The sequence below is a fragment of the Stomoxys calcitrans genome, chromosome 5 (genome assembly GCF_963082655.1).
Source record: "Stomoxys calcitrans chromosome 5, idStoCalc2.1, whole genome shotgun sequence".
Lineage (NCBI taxonomy): Eukaryota > Metazoa > Arthropoda > Insecta > Diptera > Muscidae > Stomoxys > Stomoxys calcitrans.
Window position 1 is genome coordinate 27,265,576 of NC_081556.1, and position 27,928 is coordinate 27,293,503.

Here is a 27,928-nt window from a genome sequence, read left to right on the forward strand (position 1 = left end):
TACAAGTCACAATTTTTGTACTATTTGGCTGAAATTTTGCACACAGTGTTTTGTTATTAATTCCAACATCTGCGCCAAGTAAAAGTTCAAATCGGTCAAGAACCTGATATAGCTCCCATATAAACCGATCTCCCGATTTAATTTCTTGAGCACTTGCAAGCCGCAATTTTTGTTCGATTTGGCTGAAATTTTGCATGTAGCGTGTTGTTATGACTTCCAACAACTATGCTAAGTACCATTTAAATCTGTCAAGAACCTGCTATAGTTCCCATATAAACCGATCTCTCTATTTTACTTCTTAAGCCCCTGGGAACCGCAATTTTTGTCCGATTTGGCTGAAATTTTGCACACAGTGTTTTTTTATTACTTCCAACATCTGCGCCAAGTAAAGTCCAAATCGATCAAGAACCTGATATAGCTCACATATAAGCCGATCTTCCGATTTGACTTCTTGAGCCCCAGGAAGCCGCTAGTTCTGTACGATTTGGCTGTAGTTTTGCACACAGTGTTTTATTATTACTTCCAACATCTGTGCCAAACAAAGTCCAACCCAGTCAAGAACCTGATATAGCTTTCATATAAACCGATCTCCCGATTTGACTTCTCGGCCCGGCCGAACTTAGCACGCTTTTACTTGTTTTTTTTTTTGCATAAAATTAAGCATAATTGAAGGCCTAACGAGTTTTACTTCCCTTTTTCACTGCTTCATTCATATCGTACTTCATTCATATCATAGAGTTTTCCTATACAAACAAAATCCTACTACATAACCTCTTTGTTACACATTCCCCATAGTATTTCCTAAGGTGAATTCAATTACCACACACTTCTCAAACACTTTTGAAAATTATGAGAGGGCTAGGGGAAAATATTACCTACAAAAAGCTTTTGGGCTGTTATCCAGAATGTAGCTCGTAAACCATGAGTACTTGATGTACTCAGAGATAGCATGGATACTAACAACAAACATAATAAGACCCAGAAACACTTGGTTCCAGTCAGGCATGTCTTTATGAGTACATAGTTGCAGGGCGCATGCGTACCTGAAACTTAAACAACAACCAAACCAGATAAATGAATTGCAAAAGGTATCCAACTGGATGAGGATTTGCAGCATTCGCAAGTATTGCAAACATTTGGATTTTGAAATAGCCCAAATAGTCCATCACATAATAAGACATGACGATATTGCTGCCATGGAAAAGTGAAATTTGTGGGCACTTGCTCAAGCGTTACTCAGACAACAACAAAAACAACATGTCATTTTATTAATTGAAAAACGGGCCCAAGTTGGCTTTTTGTCATTTCTTTGGAGCTGTTGAAATGATATTGCCACATGTCATGCGGCAAGAGGCATTATAAAGCTCGAAATGACTACTCAATAATGCCTTGTTGTCCTCTGCAACCAGTTGTCGGCTATTCAAGTTAATTGTAGCCAGCCAAAAACTGGTACCCCATTTGGATACTATGTTTGTAGGTGAGATTGGGATGTAAGCCGGCAAGCCACTAACTAAATCTCCATCCAGTCATGCATGCATTTACCTATCTGAAATGCGTTTGTCATTTCAAAGTGTTGTATGGTGTGTGGTCTTATCACCATTTTTTGTTTTTTTTTTTTGCCCCCTCCACGATCTTGAGCACTAAAGATTTTCCTTTACTGAGAGTTATTTTGTTTAGCCCGTTGTGGCAAATAATTAGTGAAAAGACATTTTCCTGTGCTGCAATCAATATACGTTGGCGTTGAATGCTGCTGCTGCAACATCAGTGGTGCGGCAAGCCGCCGATTATTGCTCCATTGATTGCAGCAACGCAGCTGACAATGGTGAATTTAAATCTATTTTGATATAAAATTTAATTGATTTTCATAATCTCAGAGAGAAAAGCAAACACAAGACAATATATCCCAATGTAGACCATAAATGGTTAATGACACCAACATTTCGTCAATTTCAGTTGTCAACAGTTAAAAGACAGTTTTGGTAATAAAACAACAAAAAAATAAAAAAACAAAAAACAAGTGAATCAAATCGGAATTTTGATGATTTTTTTATAATTGTTTACAAAAATTTACCGAGTTATCGAAACATTCGTACTATGAACTGTTGAACCTAGAAAAGTATGAGTACTTGCACTTTGGACTACTCTGGGAAATCTAATATATATAGGTATGCAAAACTGACAGATAGCTGTGTTTAGGTCCCTCGATATGCCATATTTTCGATCCTGTTTCCCCAAATTAATTTCCTACACTCATAGAATAAAGTCTGTTGAAAATAGCAAACACTGTCTGCTAACTGTTAGTAGTTCTGCTATTTTCATAAGTTCTGCTATTTTTCAATTTTAGCATAGCAGCCTGACTGCTGAAAAGTCTGTTGTTTGCTGAAAATTACTACTGCTTAATTTATGAAGGGTTTGTGAAAATATACAAGCAAGAACTCCCTAAGTTCGGCCTTGCCTTCAGATACCCACCACCATGGGTAAAATAACCATCTTCTTCTATAACAACTCCACTACCATATCCATAGTAATATGCAATTGGGGGCTGGTCTGAATCATATTTGATTTAGGTCCCTAGAACTCTTATACAAGTCACAGTTTCAGCGAAATCTGGCAGCAAATCCGCTTTTTGTGGTATTAAGACCCTAAATTGGAAGATCGATCTATATGGCTGTTATATCTAAATATAGTCTGATCTGGACCATGTGCTGGTACGTTGGCGGGAGCCGTAACATAAGTCACCGTGTCAAATTCCAGCGAAATCGGGTAATAAATGCAGCTTTTATAGGCTTAAGGCCCTTAAATGGTAGATTTATCCATATGACGGCAACATCTAAAATTCGGACCGATCTGATCCATATTTAAGTTGGATATCGGGAGGCTTTATCAACTCACTATTTTACATTTCAGCAAAATCGGGTAATAATTGTAGCTTTTATGGCCTTTAGACTTTTAATCGTCAAATCGGTCCATATGGCAGCGATTGTCGGAAGGCTTACAACACTAAAACGGATAATAAATGCGCCTATAACGGGCTTAAGACCCTAAACCAGCCATATGTTAATATGGCCCATATGAGCCACATTCCGTTTGAACATCGGGCCCCTAATATTGGGTTTCCCAAAAAGTAATTGCGGATTTTTTAAAAGAAAGTAAATGCATTTTTAATAAAACTTAGAATGAACTTTAATCAAATATACTTTCTTTTACACTTTTTTTCTAAAGCAAGCTAAAAGTAACAGCTGATAACTGACAGAAGAAAGAATGCAATTACAGAGTCACAAGCTGTGAAAAAATTTGTCAACGCCGACTATATGAAAAATCCGCAATTACTTTTTGGCCAACCCAATGCAACTTCTTGTTTCAAATTTCAGTGAAATCGGACGAAAAATGCAGCTTTTACGGGCTTAAGACCCAAAATCGCCAGATCGGTATATGGAGCTATATCCGTATATAGCCCGGTTTGGCTCATTGTAGAAGAAATACGAGTCTGTGAAAAATTTCATCTCAATTTTTAAAGACTGACTTCAACTGACTTACAGGTACACGAACATCGCTAAATCGTCTTAGAATGTTACGTCGATCAGAATTATATATATACTTTGTAGGGTCGGAAATGGATATTTCGATGTGTTGCAAATGGAATGACTTAATGAATATACCCTATCCTATGGTGGTGGGTATAATAAACTGCAAAAGATTCTTTGAAAGAAAATGAGAAAAGAAAAGCGGTCACATACCCACGCTATTCTTATTGTTAATTGCACAAGTTATTCGTAAAAAATTTTAGCACGGACAGCGGACATGCGTTCTATGACGGTAAAAAGCCTCATCGTTATTGCAAACAATACACAGCATACATACGTAATAAGCATCAATTAGGTATGAAACACTTATGCGTCATTTCCCTGTTTAAAATACCTTTGCACTTTTGTTGTTCTACTTTACTGCACAAGAGATATGAATTGTTGTTGTTGTGTTAAAAGGCAAAAAAAATCAGAAAAATCAGAAAAACCAAACAAATGAGTTTCCTCGCAGAAGCGAAGCTCTTTTCATGCTCGATAGTATCGTGTATGCGATGTGTGGAGATTCTTTCCTATTTTTACTGAGAAATGTGTATAGTCATCCTGCCGAGTCTTAATTGTTTTGCAGTGATACCAAACTCAAGCATGGCCTGAAATACCTTTCAACGTATAGAGCTATCGAAAGCGTCTTTGTAGTCAACAAAGAGATGATAGGTGTTGATTTGTTATTCTCTGGTCTCTTCCAGGATTTGACGCAGTGAGAATATCTGGTCCAGCGTGGATTTACCAGATCTAAGGCCGCATTGATGGGACCCAATTATCTCATTGACTTTAGGTTTTAATCTTTCACTCAGTATGCCCGAGAGTATCTTGTAAGCGGTGGGGAGGAGACTTATTCCTCTGTAGTTGGCACATACTGTGCTTTCCCCTTTCTTGTGTAGAGTATGCTGAGGTTTCAAGCATCGGGTATGCGTTCTTCCAGCCAGATTGAGCAGACGGAGCATGTCGCCTTCAGTCTTAAACAGTTCAGCCGGTAAACCATCGGCTCCTGCTGCGTTATTGTTTTTCAGCCGGGTTATTGCTACGTTCTCACTTAATGGTATACATTCTACACCATCTTCAGGGATTGGTTCTGCGGTATACTCATGGTAACCATCGTCGAATACCATGATCTGGGAAAAATGTTTTTTCCCTTTCCTGAGCACACTATCTGTATCAGTTACCAGAACTTCTTTCTTTGTCTCTGCAGGAGAATGTGTGTTGGTACACCAAAGCCATCGGTTTGATGTTTAATTCTTTTGTATAATTTTTGGACTTCATTCTGGCTTCTTAACGTCTCGATTCGCTTACACTCACGTCTTTTCATTTGCTTATTTTTCTTGCACAAAAGACGTTTCTCCTCGCTCCTTCCATTCTTCCGATGCCTCTCCTTCATCTGGCGCGTTGCTATTTACTGTAAGGTTGTCCTGTATACCGCATTCTTGGCTTCAGTAGCATTTTGACACTCCTGCTCGTACCTTGGGTTCCTTGGGGGAGGCTTTTGGTACCCAAGTACAGTTGTTGCGGCGATTTCCATGGAGTGGGCAATGGTTTGCCATTGCACTCTTGTACTATCGGGAAGGCAGTGATTTCATCAGACAATTGCGTCAGCCGGTCGGAGTATGCTGTTGTCACCTGTTGTGTTTGAAGCTTTCCGCCCAGTCCCCATGTCCAGCATATGTGCAGTGCCAGATCGTACGTTTTTATGACGAATGCGAACCTCTGCTACAACAAGGTAATGGTCCGAATCGATTTTCGCTCCACGGATCGATCGTACATCTAACACGCTGGATTTCCAACATTCCCAAATCAGACTACAACCCTTAAAAATCAGGCTACAACCCTTAAAAATTTAGTTATTAAGCAAAGAGGTTTATATATTGATGAAGCCGAACTTCCCATTTGGCAACTTAAGCTCCTAGAAAGGGGAATTTTTTGTCCAATTTAACTTAAATTTTGATCAGTGGGTTCTAATTGACCCATTGGCACACGTGCCAAATAGGGTATGTATTGGGATACAGAGGTCATGTGGATTCATCTCTCGAATAAACTCCGTATACAAAAAGCGCATTATACAGTTTTCCTTGATAGTTGGATTTCCCATGCCAAATGGAGACCGAATCAGGTTTATTGTAACTATATATCGTTCAAATAGACTTTAGATTCCTGTATACATCCACGCCAAATATGCTCAAAAGCATATCATGTTTAAAAATTAATGTGGGGTCTTAAGCCCGTTTCGCTAAAATTAGAACAGCGAGTTGTATGGGACACCACGCACCACTACCGTGGTACAATATATTGTAACTTAGTCCTTTTCATGATTTTATAGCCTATAGAGGTCTCTACAGAGGAAAGAGTAACTAGTAACAGATCATTTACTTACGAGCGTAATGATTCCGCATATATAAATGTCATCAAGAACAGAACCGAAGTAAGATCCGAGGAACTTTCTGTTTGATCCATGTAGTTCGGATCTCTGACCTTCAAATTCCTTATATGACTAGCGATCACACAAATTGTTTTACGAGCAATATTTTAGTTTCGCCTGAAAAGTAGTTTGAAAGATATCCTAAAAAGCATTCCATGTCGTTGGATCAAGTGCCACAAGGACACAATGGCATAACTCCATCTATTTGAATCCTCGGTTAATGTCCTCAATGATTTTCTTTTGAGATGGTTTTTGGAAAATTTAATCCAATCCGGCTTTCAGCCAACATATATAAAACTTCCAAATGGTATAAAGAGACTTCTCGGGGACTCTTTGTCTCATAGATTAATATAACACAGCTTATCATCTTGAAAAGGGAAACCTAGTTGTCAACATATTGCCACAACTAAGCTTTTTCTATTAGCCTTAACACTTCTAAAGCTACTATAGTTGACAGAAGTGTAGATTCTGTAGTGTTTAGGTTGGGGTAAAGTATTGTTCTTCAATTTCTCTTCTTAATTTCAACAATACGCATTTTTTTTCTAAAAATTATACAAACATTTTTTCACACCTTCTCTATCATTGTTCCATTCTGTTGATTGTACGGCTGGCTTTCAATCTAAATGTACACAAGTGATGGATGGTTTTTACATGGAAATCGACATGTGTCCATGTTCTTGTGGTGCAAGCATATCATTTCACTTGAAATATGAAACGTTAACAATCTATTAGTCGTCGCATGTCCAGTATTGAATAATACCCGAGCACTGGTTCTACTTTGTCCACTGAGTAACTGATAGTCATTGTTCACACACATCACTCTCATGCAGGTGGCTACTCGATCTTCGTCTTCCATACTTGACTAATATTCTGAGAACTGTTGCAATTCGCCGACCATTCTCATGAACACATTTATTTGTTATATTCAACAAAAACTTTTGCATATCACTGCGTTTTTTTTTTTTTTTCGAAAAATTCATTTAACTTTCGTCTATTCCCTCTTGATGTCAAGCTAGTTGACGTTTAGTAACTACCTGAAGTACTTTGATGAAAGAATAATGCGCTTGGCTCTATTGTTCCGCGGAAAGTAAGCGAAGAATAGAAACATGTTAAAGTCATGTAAATGCATTTTTATGGAACTAATTGTACTGTTTACCAAGTGACAACTGTTATTCATATGCTTGTCATTGATATCGGCTTTAACGTCAAATGCTAAGGCGAGCGTAAAGTTTCTATTCATTTGAATACCCTACACTAAGATGGGAATGTTTTTTTTTTATTTTCAACCTACATTACTTGCCGTTAACTTGAGGGTCGACCCTTCACGATTAATGAAAAGCTGTAGCTTACTGATAAATTGAATTAAAGTGATCTTGTACAGTAGAATTCGGGTAATTGAATATATCGGTTAAGGGATATAAACTCGCTTAATTGAAAACATCGGACAATTGAAACAAATGTTCCATACAATATTTTGCTGTCTTCAATTATGCGATTTCAACTGTAATCGTCATAAAAAGTCATTGTCTGATTGATCGAACCCGCCCAATTTCCCGGAATGTCGTCGTGTCCTGAAGCTCACTTAAGCGTTCTGTCATGATCATGGAATCTTAACAGAGATTCCATACTTCGGCCGCTTATCTCGACTTCACCTCCTTCGAATTCAAAGTAAAGCACCGGCATACTAACTTTACTTACTTACTTTAATTGGCTATGACAGAATGTTTGTTCCACTAGCCGAACGAAGAATAGCGTTCCAAGCGCCTCGATCGGGCTTTTGGTCTTCCCGGTTTGCGTGTACCACCGTGTTTGCCTTCAAAAGACTTCTTTGCTGGCGCTTCTTCATTCATTCTGACAACATGACCTAGCCAACGCAGCCGTTGTATTTTGATGCGTGTAACTTTGTTATCGACGTCATACAGATCGTGGTTCATACGTCGCCTATATTCTCCATTATCGCAAGCTGATTCATATATTTTACGAAACATCTTTCTCTCAAGTACTCCAAGCACTGCCTCATCTGCACTGGCATACTGCCTACATAAATACTGAGTTTCGAGGGTGGTAGATCCCTTCCCAGGATTTCGTTTGGGGCTGCCTGAAAGTGTCGAGTACATATACTTTCAAGGAGTCTCAACGTCATATCAACGATATCAAGTTCATATGAGTAGTCCCCAAATCTCGTCACAGTCTTTATATTGGGCTCATCAGTGGAGACCGAAGTCGCGGTGTCCTTGCAAATTTGCCCATTAACATTCCATTAAGGAGCTGGGGCAAACTTCCCACAAATCAATGAGTGTTGTCCGATTCAATTTTAAGCTCAATGGTAAGGGACCTCCTTTTTATAGCCGAGTCCGAACGGCATGCCACAGAACGACACCTCTTTGGGGAGAAGTTTTTACATGGCAAAGTACCTCACAAACGTAGCTAGCATTAGGAAGACATAACCAACGCTGAAAATTTTTCCGATGTTTCTGCCAGGATTCGACCCCATGCGTTCAGCGTCATAGGCGGACATGCTAACCTCTGCGCTACGTTATCGCAGTGTCCTTAAATATCTTTATTACCCGGCCAATCTACTCTTTTGAAAAAAATTAATTCTGAAGAAGCTATCTGGTATCAATCTCATCACAAGTTAGTTTGAATCTTTCCTCAGTTTTCCTTCCATGATATCCACATTGAAACAGTGCCCCTACCGTCCTCTTTCAGCATTCCGGGTTCCTTCATCGTAATGGGGACTTTACATGGCACATCATGATGCGTGGTCATTGTAATAGTATTAGTGAAGAGAAGAAAAAAATCCATGTACCGTTTTTGGCAAAAGCTCTAATCAACACGTCCCGGCCGACAAGGGATAACTATGAGCAGCACACAAGCTGGAACTTTGAGCCCCGACTTGTGTAGTATTCATGGTTATCACGAGAAGCTTAGCTGAGAGTTACCGGGCGCTTCCACAGGTTGCGGATGGTGGAAAGCTTCGTTTTTATGTGAAATTCCTGCAAATGCGGCTGCGGGCAATCAGTCACCAATGGCCAACATCAGCGTCTGTTCTGAGGTTAGGGGCAGCTGGGGACGAGCGTCGGATCTCGGAGCAAACGGCACGCGACACACAGGGATACATGTGCGATCTCACAAAACCCATGCGTGGCGCAAGGCCAGTAACCTACCCTCGTGAAATTAAATTACTCTGAGAAACAAAATAACTAAAACAAGTCAAAGCGTGTTAAGGGCCGGCCCAAATCTTGGGAACCCACATCCATGGTGGTGGTGCTAAAATATGGGAGCTTTATCTGGTTATAGACCGATTTGGACCGTACTTGTTACAGTTGTTGAAAGTCATAACAGAACACTATACGCAAAATTTATGTCAAAATGGATAAAAATCGCGGCTTACAAGACCTCAAAAAGTCAAATCGGGAGATCGGTTTATATGGGAGCTATAATAGGTTCTTGACCGATTTGGACCATACTTAGTTTTTGGAAGTCATAACAGAACATAACAGAAAAAGAAGTCAAATCGGAAGATCGGTTTATATGGGAGCTAAATCGGATAAAAATCGCGGCTTATAAGGGCTCAAAAAGTCATATCGGGAGATCGGTTTATATGGGAGCTATATATCAGGTTATTGGCAGATTTGGACTTACTTGGCACAGTTGTTGAGAGTCATAACAGAAACTATGTGCAAATTCAGCCAAATCGGACAAAAATTGCAGCCCAGTCGGACAAAAATTGCGGCTTCCAGGGGCTCAAGAAATCAAATCGAGAGATTGGTTTATGTGGGAGCTATATCCAAATCTGAGCCGATTTAGATATAGCAAATGGCCAAATGGGCCATTTGCCTACCCCAACGACCTACATCAATATTAAGTATCTGTGCAAAATTTTAAGCGGCTAGCTTTACGCGTTCGGCCGCTATCGTGATTTCGACAGACGGAAGGACATCGCTAGATCGACTCAGAATATCGAGACTATCAAGAATATATATACTTTATGGGGTCCTAGATCAATATTCCGAGGTACTACAAACGGAATACCCACCACCATACTATGGTGGTGACGACCCACCATAGGATGGCGGCCCCACGTTGACGACTCAAGCAAACGAAAAAGGACCATGATTTGCGGATTTGCACCTGGAGCGTTCTGACTCTTTATAGAGAAGAGGCAGTATACGCATTGGCGGATGTATTGGACAAGTATAAGGCAGATATTACCGCCTTACAGGAAATGCGATAGACCGGGAATGGTGTCACAACAACCCTAAATAGTGGCAAACTATACTTAAGCTGCCATAACAAAAGGCATGAATTTGACTGTGAATTTGTGGTTAGTCGGGGAATGAAACACCTTGCTTTATTCCGGTGAACGAGAGGCTAACCACAATCCGCATAATATCCAAATTCTTCAACATCAGCCTTATTTGTGTCCAGGCCCCGACGGAAGACAAGGACGAGCAGACCAAAAATATTTTCTATGAGCGCCTAGAAAGAGAATACGACCGCTGCCCCGTTCATGATATTAAAATCGTTCTGGGAGATTTTAATGCAAAGATAGTGTAGGAAAATATCTTTGGTCCAACAGTCGGAACACAAGAAGCTTAGTTGGTCATGTTGTAATAGATGGAAGGCATTCATCCAGCGAGTTAGATGTACGATCAATCCCTGAATCGAACATAGATTCGGGTCATTAGCTTGTTGCAGCAAGGGTTCGCACCCGTCTGATGATCGTATGAAATGTTTATCTCCTAGTCAGAATGAGGTCAAAGTAGCTGTGGCCCAACTGAAGAACAACAAAGCAGCAGGAGCCGAAGGGTTGACCGCTGAACGATCTTACACCAGAAGCGACACGCTGATAAGGCGTATGCATCAGCTTGTTGATCTGGCTTGAAGAACGCATACCCGATGATTGGAACCTCAACATACTATGTCTCGTAGAGAAAAAACGAGACAAGACGGTATGTGCCAACTACAGGGGAATAAGTCTCATCCCCATTACATAAAATATACTCTCGAGCATACTGTGTGAAAGATTAAAACCTAAAGTCAATGAGATAATTGGGCCCTATCAATGCAGCTTTAAACCTAGTAAATCCAACATATACCATATATTCACACTGCGCCAAATCTCGGAAAAGACCTGAGAAGGACAAATCAACACTTAACATCTCTTTGTGGAGTACAAAGCCGCTTTTGACAGCACTATACGTCAAAGGTAATTCAAGCCCTGTCTGAGTTTGGTATCCCTGGAAACTTAATAGAACTCTGCAGGATGACACTTGCTGATATACGTTCCTCAGTAAGAATAACAAAGAATCTCTCCGGACCATTCAATACCAAACGAGGTTCCATACAAGGGGGCACCTTATCGTGAAATCTCTTTAATATCCTGCTGGAAAATATACGAGATGCAGATGTGAATAGATATGGGACACTGATGACAAGAGAACGCATGCAACTCGCCTATGTCGATGACATGGACAACTTACGTCGGTCACCGGAAGTAGTTACTACAACTTTTGAAGGAATCGAAACGAGGTGTCAGACAAGGAGATAGCTTATCGTATGATCTCTTTAATATCCTGCAAAAGAAGATTATACGAATTGCAGATGTGAATAGATATGGCACACTTATCACAAGAGAACACATGCTACTCGCCGATGACATCGACATCATAGGTCGGTCACTGGAAGTAGTAACTGCAGCCTTTGAAAGAATCGAAACAGAATCAGTGAATATGGGTCTGGCAGTAATTGGACATAAAAACGCCATGTACAACCAATCATATAAAGAGAATTAAGGAACTTTGAGATAGTCAGCAACTTTATCTACCTCGGCACCGCCGTAACCGAAACGAATGACACCAGTTTTGAAATAAAGCGAAGAATAATACTGGCAAACAGATGCTACTTTGGATTAAGTGGGCAGTTTAGAAACAAGGTCACCTCTCGCCAGACGAAGATGCCACTATACAAGACACGCACACTACCTGTGCTGTTATATGGTTCTGAGGCATGGGTAATTGTGAAAGCAGACGAGGTAGTGCTTGGAGTGTTTGAGAGAAAGATTCTTCGTAAAATATATGAACCGATTTGCGTTAATGGAGAATATAGGCTTCGAAGTTAGCATAGTTACATGTATCAAAATGCAACGACTGCGTTGGTTAGGTCACGATTATGATGTGCCGTATAAAAGGCCTATTAGGACAGGCTTTAACTCTATTAGTGTTATCGATAAATTATTTTCGATTCTGATTCTGCGCTTACCACAAAAGATAGGACTGTTGTTTTCTTTTTCTTAATGACTCCTGTTTGCCGTTTATACATACGAAACAATTTCGTTGTAGGGTAATGTTAACACTGACCTACCTGAACTTGAAACTTTTGTTTGTGTGTTTTTTTTTTTATTTTCTTTCGTTGTTATGTGTATGCCTCCAAGGCGGTGTTGTTTTAATTTTTAAATGCGTTGTAAAAAGCTTCAAAGCATGACTTTAACCATTTTTACCAACAACAAAATGTGCAACATCAGCCACAAGTGCATCCAACAAATACAACTACAGCGAATCCCAAATGATGACGATGACGACGACCTACCGACTACAAATATTGCCTTCGGCCCTGCCGAACATTACAGCCATTATGCCTTACTCACCCTGGCAAGTGATGTCGTTGTCGTCTCTTTATGTTATTGTTGCCTGCTTTACCGCATGTATTTTCAGACTTCAGTGATTTTTGACATGTTGTTAGCTGTCAGTTAAAAATGTCAGCCTCTATCACAAAAATCGACCATCCGTCTCATTTAGATACTACAAGCAACTATCTCCCTACCCGTCCCTCTAAGCATCAGAGGTTTTTTCATCGTTGCGGTTTTCTTATATTGTCGTCTATTTTTGTTATTGTCAGACTTATTTTTAATTCCCGTGAAGTGAAATATTATCAACCACCAACAAGCGTAGCACATACACCTCCTAACTTTTCATATTAAAAATAGCAACAACCCTCCCTAGATGTAGAAGACGATGACGATGACTTTGCCCTTTTTACGATAAGAATATTTCGCTCATTTACTTTGTTTTTACCTATAGGGGGCGCCGCCTAAAGTGTCATAAATCTTTATCACCTTGTGTTTGCTTTTCCTATGTTCTCCCTACATACATTTAGGAGTTATTAATAATGTTGATACACTATAAGCTACGGTTTGTCAACATGCCCGGCTAGCTCAGTCGGTAGAGCATGAGACTCTTAATCTCAGGGTCGTGGGTTCGAGCCCCACGTTGGGCGCATGGAATTTTTTTTCGAAAACTTAGGCGAAATTTTATTTCTTTTTGCTTAATTTCTATAAAAATAATTTCTAGAAAGAATAAAACAAGAAAAAATGTCAAGCAAATTTTCTCCAAAGACAAATTTACAAGCAAATTTCCTCTAAGACAAAATTTCAAGAAACCTATATTCATAAAAACCAGTAAGGAAAGGCAAAAGTCGGGCGGTGCCGCCTGTATTATGCTCTACACCTACCCCATAAATACAATGTGGGAGCTATATCCAATTCTGAATCCATTTTGTTGGACCTTGGCGCATGTTTTAAGACAAATTTCCAGCAAATATGTTCAAACTGTAATTACTACGGTTGACAAATGACAACATTATTGCAAATTACCCAAAATCTGACGAACATATATATGCTACAGCTACATCTTAATCTGAACCGATTTTGGCCAAACTTCTTAGATATTGTGGAAGGCATGGAGGAAAGTGTTGAGCACAATTTTGGCAATATTTGTCAAAAAATGCACTTACAGTGGCTCTTGGAGTGAAAATCGGACGATATACATATATGACAGCTATATCTAAATCTGGACCGATTTCTACGAAATTCACCAGTTATGTCCAGAGTCATTAGAAATTCCTTCTTGCTGAATTTTGACAGAATCGATTAACAATTGAGCACTTTATTGCACATTTCTCAAAATCGGACGAACATTTAAATGGGAGCTATATCTAATTCTGAACCGATTTTGAGCAAACTTCTCAGATATTGCGGTAGTCGTCGAGCAAAGCGTTGTGCAAAATTGGTCAATAAATGCGATTGCAGTGGCTCTTGGAGTGAACATTAGACGATATACATATATGACATCTATATCTAAATCTGGACCGATATCTTCGAAATTCACCACTAATATTAAGAGTCATAAGAAACTCCTCCTCGCCAAATTTCAAGAGAATCGATTAACAAATCAGCACTTTATTGCAATATTTCTCAAAATCGACCGAACATATATATCAATCCAACCGATTTCGAGTAAACTTCTCAGATATTGCGGTAGTCGTCGAGAAAAGCGTTGTGCGAAATTTTGTCAAGATGGATCAATAATGCGCTTGCTGTGAGAAGTTAAAATCTGGCAACATATATATATGGGAGCTATATATAAATCTGAAACGATTTCCATTAAATTCACCAGTAACATCGGGAGTCAAGAGAAAATATTCCCTGCCAAATTTCGAGAGAATCGGTTAACAATTGACCATTTTATTGCAATATTACTGCAAATCGGAGCTATATCCAAATCTGAACCGATTTTTTCCATTCCATTCAATAGGCTTTGACTCTAGGCCGAAAAAAATGTCTGTACCAAATTTTAAGGCGATCGGATGAAAACTGCGACCTGTACTTTGTACACAAATTAACCTGGACAGACAGACGAATAATCAAGAAGTGATTCTAAGTCGATCGGTGTGCTTATCAATGGGTCTATCTCTCTTCCTTCTGGGTGTTACTAACAAATGCACTAAGTTATAGGGTATAATGAAATTGTTGCGCCCTCCCCCATACCCCCATTTTCAAAAACATCAGATCTCGGAGATGGGTGCACCAATATAAGCGAAATTTTTCCTACCACCATAGGGTACCCCAAAAACACGAAATTGGTATAAAATTTTGGGGTTAAATATAGAGTAAATTGCAGATATAAAAATTTATTCCTTGGTGTCAGAGGCGCCTCCCACTCCCGAAACCCTTCAACAGACAATATGGGTATCAAATGAAAGGTTTTTGAAAGTTGAGTACACATCTGTTATAGGGATTTGGTCGAAAGTGTCTACGATGCCTCGCCAACCCCCAAAACCCCCAAAACCGGCATGAATGTTCAACGTCACAAAAAGGGTATCAAAAGAAGCGTCTTTGGGAAGTGACTACGAATCTGATATACACATTTAGGACAGAGTCTGGGACCGGCCTACCCACTAAACGCACTTCAATAGGACGTGTAGTCCGATCGAGATAATATGGGAACTAAAACAAGGATTATGATAGTAGAGTTCGAACCTAATGTTGATATATTGATTCCAGTATCTTGGTCACCTCCTGCCGTTCAGCAGGACATGTAGATGGCGACAAAAAGGAACAATTGCCTTTTGGGTCTTAGCGTTGGTAGGACCGACCCACTTCTTCCAATAAAAACAACACCAAACTGTAATGTCTCAGAGGGCAATCCCCCTTCCTCTATCCTACCCAAAAAAAGGCATAAAAAATTCTATATGATGATCGATCATGATTGGATATGACAGCAGTAAACGGTCTTTGGAGTTAGAGTACACTTTTAAGTGTGGATCGACCCATAGTCCTAAATATCTTGATGCCACATTTAAAATGCTTGACATTACGGGGCTCGAACAAAATCGTGCTCTAGCGCTATGCTGATATTATTTCAGGGTCCACCGCCTAAACTCCCTTCAAACCGACTATGATTGCCTACTATGGCAATAAATAATAGATATTTGATAGTCGAAAACGAATTTGACCCCATAAACTCCCCCTAACTCAGAGGGCAATCCCTCTCCCCCTATCCTACCAAAAAACAAGGAATTAAAAATAATATATGATGGCCGACCATGATAAAATAGGACAGGAGTTAAAGGTCTTTGGAGTTAGAGTACACTTTTAGTGTGGATCTGACCCGTAGTCCTAAATATCTTGATAGCCACCTTCAAAATATTTGACATTATGGGGCTCAAACAAAATCGTGCTCCAGCAAAATGCTGATATTATTTCAGAGTCCACCTTAAATGTATTTGATAGCAGAAAACGAATTTGACCCTAAAAACTCCCCCTAAACCAATGACAATTGGGGCTCAAATTAAACAAATTTGAGAGTAGAGCACGATGTTGATATTTTTCAGGGCAGAGAGTGTGAGTGGCCGCCCCACCCTAAATACCTCTTAAACTGGACATATTTGGGCATTATGGCAAAAAGGGGCTCATATCTGGTATCTCTTTTATGGCCAAGTGTTTCAGGGACGCGTTCCCTCATAAACCCACCTTAACCACTCATATATACCGACTATAGCAATATGTAGCTCAAAAGTGTTTTTTGGGAGTAGAGTATGAATTTGATATCCACTTTCGGGGCAAAGGGTTTGGCTACTCCAATCCACCACCAAAACCAAGAGAATGAAGTAGATATAACATCCAATAGGCGGCCAATCCCCTTACCCTATTTACAAAAACGCCACATCTTGGAGCTGGGTTTATAATAAGTCAAAAACACAAATTTGGTATCCTTATTTAGGGTGGGTTATCTAGAGGAGCCGCGCCACCTCCAAATCCCGCCGAATGGAAATATAAATCATAATGACAATATGGGGCTCAAATCAAAGGTATTTGAGACTAGAGCACGAATCTGATATGTAGGGGTCCATCACACCCCCAAAAATACCCCCATACCGGACATATTTGCCGACCATAGCAATATAAGGCTCAAATGAAAGGTATTTTGAAGTACAGCATCGATATGATATCCATATTCGGTCGAAATATCTGAAAGGCCGTACCAGATATTTCGGATATCATGTTGGAAATTTTCTCTTTAAAGATAAGATTATCGAAGAATTTTATTGAATTGCTGCCTTAAAACAATATTTTGTTGTATTTAAAGAAAGTTTAAAAAATGTGGTATTTTTTTTTGAGAAAATTTGCTTGAATTTGGGATAAACCGGAGCAAATTTAGGTATAGCTGCGATATAGACTGATCACCTGATTTAAGATCGCGGGATACAGTATATATACTAATATATATAACGGAACAGTTTTGACGAAATTTAGTTAATTATACGCAAGTTGGGTTGCCAAAGCTGGTACAACTTAAGCATTTTTACCATCTTAAATATTTTGAACGTTGCATCCTAACGTCTTATGTAGTTTTTTTTTACCGCCTTACTCTAATATATCAATCATTATCTTTTTAGTGGCTTTTTCTAACAATATCATGAGTGGGTGTTGTAGTTACATTAAGAAATTCCACCAAAGCACGTTGGACAACCTCAATAATAATATCCTCATTGTCAATTTATGATTTTATGCTAATTTTCATCTAATATATGCAAATTTCCTATCATACATTAAACTCCAATACCAGGAACATGCAATATTATGATCTAAAACGACAAAGAATTACTGCGGTGCTAAATAACAATTAAATTCAAAGTAGGTGAGAAAAAATATTAAAAATACTTCAAAAGATCTGTGCCAAATGATAATTCCAGATTTATGATCAATCAACTTTACAACAATAATGAAGCACAAAACAGCTCGCAATGTTGTATCGTAAAAAATATTAAAAATAAAACAAAAACAAAAAATTGTAAAAATTTGCATAAGATTATTTAGGTTAATCTATGAAAGAGAATGGTTTTTAAAAAAATCAAAACTATCGATTTCTATGCAAAATGCGAACTTTCGAAAGTGGAAGTAGCGACGATTAAAAGAATATATATTTTTATATTTGTAGGCCTAAGTTAATTTAACCTAAACAATCCGTCCGACTATAAATTTGCATCAATTGGGTCAAATGTGCCATGTTAAACCCATCATACTTTATCCAATACACAGTTAACTGTTTCGAAGGTGAATAAAGGAATCAGTTTCAACCATTTTTAAGATTTGTATCTCCTACACCACGACTGTAATACAGGGTATTATAACTTAATAAATTTGTTTGTAACACGCAGAAGCAAAAGAGATAGCAGAATGAAAGTATACCGATTGATTGTTTAGATTTAGTCTAATCCGTCTCCCTGTATGTGTGTCCGTCTGTCCATGTAAAATGTGTACAAAGTACAGGTCGCAAATTTCATCCAATCGAATTCAAATTTGGCACAAGCATTTTCTTGGTCCTAGAGACAAAGCCTATCGAAATTGGAAAAAATCGATTCAGATTTAGATAGGTTAGGTAAGGTTGAAAAGAGGCTGCAGCTGTTAATCCGCCTTATGCCACTATGGTCATACACCTAAGCCAATAATCGGCTTGTTGTGCGCTCTAAATACAAAAAAAGAAACATCGAAAAAGAAAATTTAAGTTAGGAATTCCGTGCTACTTACAAAATCCCCAATTGTTGTCCATACTACGTCCCTAAGATGATTCATGTATGGCATTGTATCCCACTCCTAAGTGCCGGTGTCTTTAAGCCGCGAAAGCTGAGCAATGACATAAAAAATGCTCCAACGTCTCATCATCTTCACCAAATGCCCTACACATGCTAACACTCGCCGCAACGATTTTCACCAAATGCCCTACACATGCTAACACTCGCCGTACCGATTTAACATAAGTGAGATCGTAGTCCTATGTGTCCCGTTATGATACCGAGAGCTAGACTGACCTCCTTCTTGCTTTCTCTCAGTAATAGCCACGTCCTCTCACGATGCGGATCACCCCATAGGATTTTCGGCGTCCTACCGACTGTTTCGCTATTCCACAGTGTTAGATGCCCACGTTCGTCTTCCCCGCCCTTAACTCCGACTGCGTTGCCCCGAAAGGCTTCTGATTAATCAAGTTTATTGATGGCAGTCCTCTTGCCTTCACTGCCAAATCGTCAGCTTTTTCATTCCTACTTACTCCGCTATGGCCCGGGACCCAAACGATGCGGATTTTGCCATTATCAGAAGCCGTTTATCTCCTTCTTACACTGCGGGACTGTTTGTGATCTTACCCTCCTGGTTGTTATTGCCTTTATGGCCATTTTACTGTCCACAAAGATGTTCACACTCGACGTCCTTGCGTTAGCACCACACCATTTCATGCATTTCCTGATCACCCGGATCTCCGCCTGCATGACCGTATTATGGTCAGGGAGTCCTAAACAGATCTATGTCCCTGGGTTCTCAATGTAGACCCCCGGGCCTACTCTATTCCTTAGCTTTGATCCATCCGTGTAACATGATCTTCCAGATGGCAATACTAGGGTTCCCTCAGTCCAAGACTGTGACGCTGGCATCAATGCCTCGCACTCGACATCAAGTGTATATAATAATCAAGTGTAGTATGCATATGAACGGAGATACGGTCCAAATGAGTATGAGAATCCTATGGGGGATATGGAAGGATCGTAAGAAATCGAATTTATGTATGTGTTATGACGGGTTTACAATCCGCATAACCGACTAAAAACTTATCGCCATTGAAATTCAAATCCTCCTCCGCACCTCGGCATTATTTCAAGGTGGCTTTCAAATCGGTCCTTAAACCTTCGTCCATTTCATCACTTGCGTGCAAGTTCCCATTGTTGAGACCACTTTTGCTTCGCCGGAGATCAGTTTGCTTTCGTCTTAGGACGTCTTCGCTGTTTTTTGTCACAGTTGTCAATACTTCTGATCATTTTGTCTAAAACATTTTCTGGCCATCAAGAGACGCGAGTGGTTTCTCCTATCGTGTTTGCAGTGGAAAAAAGTATGGTCATCGTCATGCAGGTGTTCTTCACCTTCGTAGAGGCAAAAAGCAGTGCTGCATCTCCCCGTTTTGTATATATACAAAAATCTTGGTATTTGGGATCAGTTTCGCAGGCCATCTCCCGTATGCTGCATTTCCCCCGTATTTACCACTTTATTGTAGTCTCTTCTCTTATTTCATTTTTATAGTCTTGGGTAGGTTCACTGTTGTTCACTATCGCCTTGAAAAGTGTAGATCTAGCAGTGCCGTTCCTGCTATTATCTGCACCGCTGAAGCCGAAACGATCTGATACGCCGATGCTACTCTTAGTGCAGCGGTTCGCTGAACACTGATCAATTGTTGTGCCCAGTGTCTGATATGGAGGCTATCTACCCAGATCTCCCACCCGTATAAGAGGATGCTCTTACAAGCCTCCACTAAAATTTTCCTCTTTTTGGGTAGTGGCCCTCCTTTATTCGCAATAAGTCTGCTCAGTTGAGCCTTGATTCCGATCGCTTTTTGAGCACAGAATTTTATCTGAGAACCGAACGTCAGTTTGGAATCGATTTCCAAGGTAATTTACCGCCATCCGTGTCGTGAAGACTACATTGTCAACTCTTATGTCTATTTCCAGGGGGATTCTCCGTCTGGTTAGCAGAACTAATTCAGTCTTGTGTGTGATCAACTCTAGTCCGCGTTCGTGTAGCCATTTCCTCAAGCGTGTTTCCGCAACGTCGTCTCCGCAGCTTACGAAAAAGGTCTAGTCAGACAATTCCTTCCTTATAATGTCATTGTAGCTGATGTTCCATAGCTCTAGGCCCAGGATGGACCCTTGAGCTGCTCATGATGTTATTTGTAATCTCGTCGTTCCAGAACTCATGTCGAAGACCAAAATTCTACGTATCTCTAAGGTAGCTTTTGATTATTCTTTAAAGGTACCCTGGTATTTCATACTTCCTTTGTAGGACGTCTATCACGTCTATCCACCTTAGACTATTAAAAGAACCTCGTCGACAACATCTTTTAGTGCGCCTACAGCTGATTTTCCCGGGCGAAAGTCATGGTGTCTTGCGGATAATTCCCCTCGCGTTTTAATAGCTTCTTCCAGTTTGGGTTTTATAAGTCCTTCGAGTAGTTTACCGGCTGTATCAAGCATGCATAGAGGTGTGTAGGACGAGGATGCTAGTGCACCCGGCTCTCCCTTGCTTATCAACACCAACTCCTGTTCTTTCCAACATTCTGGGAAAACATGACACTAGGGACATAACAACTAAGCCAGTTATCTGCTTGTTGTGCGCTCCAAATACTAAAAACTTACCTCGAAAAACAAAATCCAAGTTAGGAATTCCGTGCCATACCATACATAATATCGTTTACATATTACATTTTTTAACACTTGAAAGAAATCTACAGAAATTTAGTCTTTGTAGACAATAACGCTAACATATCTTATTTTATCTTATATAGAAATATCATTTAAATTTTTTCTTAAAAGAAAATTTCACTGAATCGTTTTCTTTGGAGAAAATTTTACTAAAGTTCATAAAATAAAAATTTATTTAAACCTATAATTTTTTCTTTTTTTTGTAAAATCGGTTTATTTTTTCTCATTTCTCTTATTTACACTTTGTAAATACTTTAAAACCATTTTTTGTACTTTCATTAATATCCAAAGATAAGCCAAATAAATTGTGTAAATCGGTTGTTAACATTTTCAATCCCCCCATAAAAAAGAAATTTCATTCTCTCACCGGGCATTGTATACCACCTCTATAGCCGAAGTAGCGAAATTAGCACACAAAAGACTTTCTTAATTGTTTTATCTCATTTTAAAAATCAGCTTGAAAAACAACAGAAACATAAACTTAAAATAATAATCACAATGAAAAAAAAAAAAAACACAAATGAATTTAAAAAAACATTGTCTAACACTTGGCCCCGCTTGGCCCATAAAAATATGAACAATGGCAAATAAACTGTAGTAGCGCAACGACAAATCTCAACTCAACTCCTTAGCCAAAAACCCCATTGGCCTAATGTCACCAGCATGTCTTCGCCTATCTATCTGTCATACCGTGGTACTAGCTGTCAAAAGTCATTTGTCATTTCTAACGACAGTTGAGGCATCGCATAAACAGTATCTTAAAGCGGCAATTTCCGCTACATTTATTTGCCCGAGGGCATCTTACCGTACAAAGTGAGGACAAAAAACTCTTCAAAATGGTTGTACCACAGTTTCGTGTCTTTTGTTTGGTTTGCTTGGGGTTTCTTTCAAATATATTGTCACAGTGCAAGTTGCAAGAAAATGTTTGCCATAACAGAAGAAAATCTTTCACACCTTTTTCTTCTATGTTTTGATCTAAAATAAAACAGGCATGCTAGAATAAATTAGCAATAACATTAAATGCACTTAAATGGAATGCTTCAATGAAGCAGGAAAAAATTAGGTTTGAGATGAATGAGTTGGGAGTGATAGCTGAAGATGTTCCCTGTTATTTGTTAGGATATTCAAGTATATTTTATTAAATTCTCAAAGGGGATATCAAATTACAATAAATGAGATTTTGTGTGAAATATGAACCTTTCAACTACTCTTTTATAGGTGTACTACAGCATACAACATTTATGCCACTCGCTACAACTTTAATGCACTTTAAAATTTTAAAGAGCTCTAGTAGTTTGCGTAAGGGCTAAATAAGTTTATGCAGTCTATATCAGACATTGAACATGACCCACTAGATGGGTAGCATGTATTTCGTCTTCCACTTTAGGGTACGCCTTTTAATCCGTCCCTTGTCCCTTCGGACATAATTTGTGCCACTAATATTCTGATTGAGCCTTGTTGAGAAGCCTCGAATCTGAGCTTTGGCACAGGGAGTGCTCCGATGTCTCATCGCCCTCCCAACATTTCAGTACCATACAGTATTGAAAGTAAAGCAACACCGTATGGTAACAAAGCAATACCGCATGGTATGGATACAACGATTATTACTGTTTGGTACTAGCCTTAACACCGAACTGCTATTGGTTTTATTACCAAACGGTTATTGGTTAAGAGGCCACCGTGGCGCAGAGAGGTTAGCATGTCCGCCTATGGCGCCGAGCGCCTGGTTTTAAATACCGGCACGAACATAAGGAAAATTTTCAGCGGTGTTTATCTATTTACTAATGCTGCCAACATTTTTAAGTTATCCTGCCCTATTAAAACTTCTCTACCCGGTAGTGTTGCTATGCGGCACTCCGTTCGGCGCCGGTATAAAAGGGAGGCCCATTATTACTGAGCTAAAACTTTAATCGGACTTCACTCTTTAATATGAGAGAAGTATCCCCTGTTCCTTAATGGAATGTTCATGGGAAATTTAATAGTTATTGGTTTTAGTACCAAAGCGTTAATGGTTTTTGTTTGAATTTAATTTTAGCTCAATTGCGGTATAAATAATTTCAAAAAATAATGTTACGCCGTGACGAAAACCCAAATTTTACAGCATACGACGGGACTGATGGAGACACCGGAATGTTAATCGAAGGCTTATCATTACAGAATCTACTCTATGAGGAGCTTCAAACCATTTAATTCACCCAGACCTGATGGAATATTTCCGGCGTTACTACAGAAGGAGGCAGACTATCTGGTGCCCCACCTGACCAATATTTTCAAAGCGTGCCTAGAACTTGCATATACTCCGAAAGCCTGACAGGAGGCAAGGGTGGTATTTATAACCAAGCCCGGCAAGGCAAGTTATACGACACCAAAGGGCTACAGACCATTAAGCGTTACGTCCTTACTACTCAAAACCATGAAACGTATTGTGGATACCATGATAAAGAGAAAGAACATACAGCGAACTGCTCAAATACAAACACCATGTCAATGTCAAAGAAATGTTGGTAGAGACTGCCCTTCACGAGATTGTGCATAAAATAGAAGAATCCTTCGATGCCAAAACGTACACATTGTCGGTATGCATTGACATCGAGGGAGCTTTTTAAAAGGTGCGGACGACACATTGATCCAATCCTTAGACCAGTACCGTGTGGACCGGATCCTGAGAGACTGGTTAAACCATATGCTAAGGAACAGTTGGATATATTGTCTGTCCGATGGTAAATATAAGGGAGAAAGTGGCACAAGGCACCCAACAGGGGGTATTCCATAGCCACTCCTATGGGTTACCACCATAAATTGCCTATAACGGATGCTGACTGAGGAGGAACTTGAACGCGTCTGCTACGCAGACGTTGGTATAATACTTCTTAAGGGTAAGGATCCGAACCATCTATGCAGAAGGGCCGAAAGGGCCTTGCAAATGTCACACAACTGGGCTAGACCTAGGGGTCTCAATATTAACCCAGAGAAGACTGAAATATGCCTGTTCACAAAAGAGACGAAGGTGGGCCAATTTGACGCACCACGTTTTCTCAATAGAACAATTTCGATATGTCATAAGGTAAAATACTTCGGTGTGATCTTGGACGGGAAACTGAATTGGAAGTGACACATTCAGGAGCGTACCGAGAAGGATAACAGATGTATATCGGCCGTAGGCTCGAAATAGGACCTGAATCCGTGGATAGTCCACTGGCTCCACAGGAGCGTGATTAGTTCAATAATTTCTTACGCCTCAGTAGTTTGATGGACTGCTATGGAGAAGAAATGCAACATAAAGACCATACAACAGCTTCAGAGAACATGTTGTCTCTGCATAGGCGGAGCGATAAGGGCCACGCCCCTTAGGGCAGTGGAGACTATTCTAGATATCCGACCCATTGACATACGATTAATCTAAGCTAAGAATCCCGTGTTACTTTCAAAATCCCTAAATGTTTTCCATGCCACTCCCCTAAGTTAGTTCATGTGTGGTATAGTGTCCCCACCTAAGTGCCGGTATCTGTTAGATGCGAAAGCCGGGCAGTGACAAAGGAAATGCTCCAGCGTTTTATCATCTTCCCCGCATGCCCTACACATGCTATTACTTGCCGCACCGAATTTACATAAGTGGGCTCGTAGTCCTATGTGTCCCGTTATGATACCAGTAGCTATGCTGACCTCCTTCTTACTTCCTTTCAGTAATAGCCTCGACTTCTCACGATCTGGATCTCCCCATAGGATTTTCGCCGTCCTACCGACCGTTTCGCTGTTCCACAATGTTGCATGCGCATTCGTCGCCCACTCCCTTAACTCGGACTGCTTCGACCTGAAAGGCGTCGGGTTAACCAATTTTATTGAGGGCAGTTCTCTGGCCTTCACCGCCAAATCATCTGCCCTTTCATTACCCCTTACTCCGTTATGGCCCGGCATCCAAACATTGCGGATTTTGCCAACCTCAGAGAAGGCCATCCTCTTACATTGCAAGACAGTTCGTGACCTTACCGTCCTGGGTGTTATTGCCCTTATGGCCATTTTACTGTCCGTAAAGATGTTCACACTCTACGTCCTCGCGTTAGCACCACACCACTTCACGCATTCCATGATTTCCCGGATCTCCGCCTGCAGGACCGTATTATAGTCAGGCAGTCTAGAACAGAACTCAGTCCCTGTGTTCCCAATATAGACCCCCAGGCCCACTCTGTCCTCAAACCTATCCTAACAGTACTGATTTCGAGCCTAGGGCTCTCCTGCATATCGACCAATATCTATGGGCCCCTATACGATTCTCCCATCGTCTTAAGATTCTTAGCCGCAAGTGCTGCCTCATACTTTATTTGTGTGTCTGTAGGCCTCATGTTCAAAATCGTCTCTAGCAGCCTAGTCGCAGTGATTCTCATAGCCCCACTTATGCCAATACAACATGTCCACCATATTGCCCATACGTATATCAGAATCCTCCTGACCGTGCTACAATATTTGCATCAATACAAGGCTCTCAAGTTTACTGAATTCATCGTTAACCTAGCCACATTTCTAACTTCCACTCTCTGTGTCAAGCACTGTCCAAGGCAGATCCTAACTTGATATAGGCACATATATATGCTGATCTTGAGATTTGACTTTCAGAGCTTCTATTGGGCGTATATCTTATCCGATTATGTTATGACTTATCCGTTGCAAATATCGGCAAAAGTTTTACAAAAACCGATCTTTTAACTTATTGAGCTTCCAGAGATCGCAATTAATGTCGTTTTTGTTATACATATTCGCATGTGGAGGTAGCAAACCTCCTCAAGCTTTTATAGATTAGGTCCATAGGTCCGATCGTCGTGGGTACTTAATGGGCAGTATAGTGCTCATAGTTAGCCTGTGATGGGAGTACGTAATTGTTATCGGATTTGCCTGAAATTTCGTGCGCCATATTTTGCCATGATTTCAAACATCAATGCCAAATATTGTCCAAATCAGCCTTAAGCCTTCCCTTGTAGGCACTATATATGTATACCGATCTCTCGATTTGTATGAATGAGATTCGGCCGGCCGCAGCTGAAACATTGAAAGGCAAAGAAAGGTACAACGTAGCTGTTAGTAAATCATTACAATTAATTTGTACTTATTACAAACAATAAATAAAAATAAACTAAATTATGCTCTTTTTAATTTCAGGTAATTACTTTGGATGAAGAAACTATATTCAGGTATTAAATAAATTTAAGATTACGTTATAAAAAAAATCCCTTTGAACTATCACAAGTAAAAACTTCAAACGTTTGTAACGATACTATCAATCGTGCTTGACCAATCCACACGAGTGGAGATTGAGTTCAAATCTCCGCGGTGGCAAAATGATTTAAATTGATTTTAAGTCAATAGTAGAGAGAGAGAGTGACAGAGAAAAACCCGAGAGCAACAGTAAACCAACGAGTACAAGTAGCACGAGCCGAATAAAGGAAATTACGCCAACCACCACACTGAAGCTGGGCAGCAAAGTAAGCACATGTGTTGCGTTGTTGGTAGGGGTTTGGTTTTTTTGTTTTGCTCATGAATAACATTGTTGTTGTTGTTTTTATATGTTGACTTGCAAAGCGAATGCCTTTTAACATCAAATTTTTACTTTGGGTCGTTGAGATGTAAAATCAATTGTCGCTGTAAAATTAACAAATTTTATCGCTGTTTTTTCGACAAAAGTTGTTGTTTTTCAAAATTATGTTTATTTGTGTGGTTATAACCTCCATGACTACTGTGGCATAGGGTTTTATAACTTTGTGCATTTGTTTACAAGTCTGTTTGCTTGACATCAGGTGGTAACAACGTTTGGCAAAATATCAAAATAATTTAAGGAAACAAGTGAAAAATTTTATAAAATATTTTAAAAATTAAAAAAAAACTAGATAAAATTTACAAACAAATGTGCTGACTGGATGTCAAATAAAATTTTATAGTATTCGTACTCGTAGCCATACTTAAATGCGAATGGCTTAGGCTTTGCAGCTTCAAAGATTTTTTGTACGTCGTAGTGCAAAACCCACCCGGGTGGGCCAACCATACAATTTAAAGAAAACTGCACAAAATGTCATACTTGTGAAAGAAAACCTTAAGAAGACAGCAAAATACAACATACCCTCCAACCACTTCCCGCCCTCCAATAGATTTTTTTAAAGTACAAAAATTGCTCCAAGAAGGCACGTGCCTAGTCATATGGGAACACGTTCTTTATCCAAGTACAAACTATTTGTATATATTGTATTTAGTTATTAGTTTGTTTCGATTTATTAATTTTTGAATCATAACGCAAGTTATATTCACTTTTTTTTTAATAAAATATTTTTTCTTTTAATTGTGGTATAATGGTACAAAATATTTTGTAGAAAATTAGGACATGAGTGGGTTGTGGGCTACGATGTGTATCAATCGAAAAATATTAAGAGCAATATTTACGGGAAATCAAGGTTAGCATTTGGATATTATTCCTGTAGAGAAAACAAATTTAACCACTGAGTTCAAAGCGATTCTTAATTTGATAAAAAAAATCGCTGAGTTATTGATGTTTGAAAATCGAAGATCCCACCCAGGTGGTTTTGGGCTTGTGGACGTAAGCATAAATACTTACTTCGTTGTACTGGATAAATGACATTTTCGAAAAATTTTCGCTGTACTACACTGTATGTCAATAAAATATGGCTGTTTTTTCTGTCAACACATTGCACATACAGAATATGGAATAAATATTGGCACTGGCAGGTTTAAGGAAGCTTTATGAATAGTGCATTTATTGACCACTAGGCAAACGAAGATATGTGTCCCAGTGGATGTCGCAGTCCATGCATTTCAAACGTAGTCCAAAAAGGGAATAATTATAGGCACCGACAGA

General features: G+C 39.5%; 1 protein-coding gene and 1 non-coding gene across 3 annotated transcripts in view; both read left to right on the forward strand.

Moving 5' to 3' along the window:
- Nucleotides 1-27,928, forward strand: part of LOC106092522 (uncharacterized) — a 363,841-nt gene that overhangs the window by 297,058 nt on the left and 38,855 nt on the right. The window lies entirely within an intron of this gene.
- Nucleotides 13,197-13,269, forward strand: Trnak-cuu (transfer RNA lysine (anticodon CUU)). Its single transcript has one exon. It is a non-coding gene; the product is annotated as a tRNA-Lys (tRNA).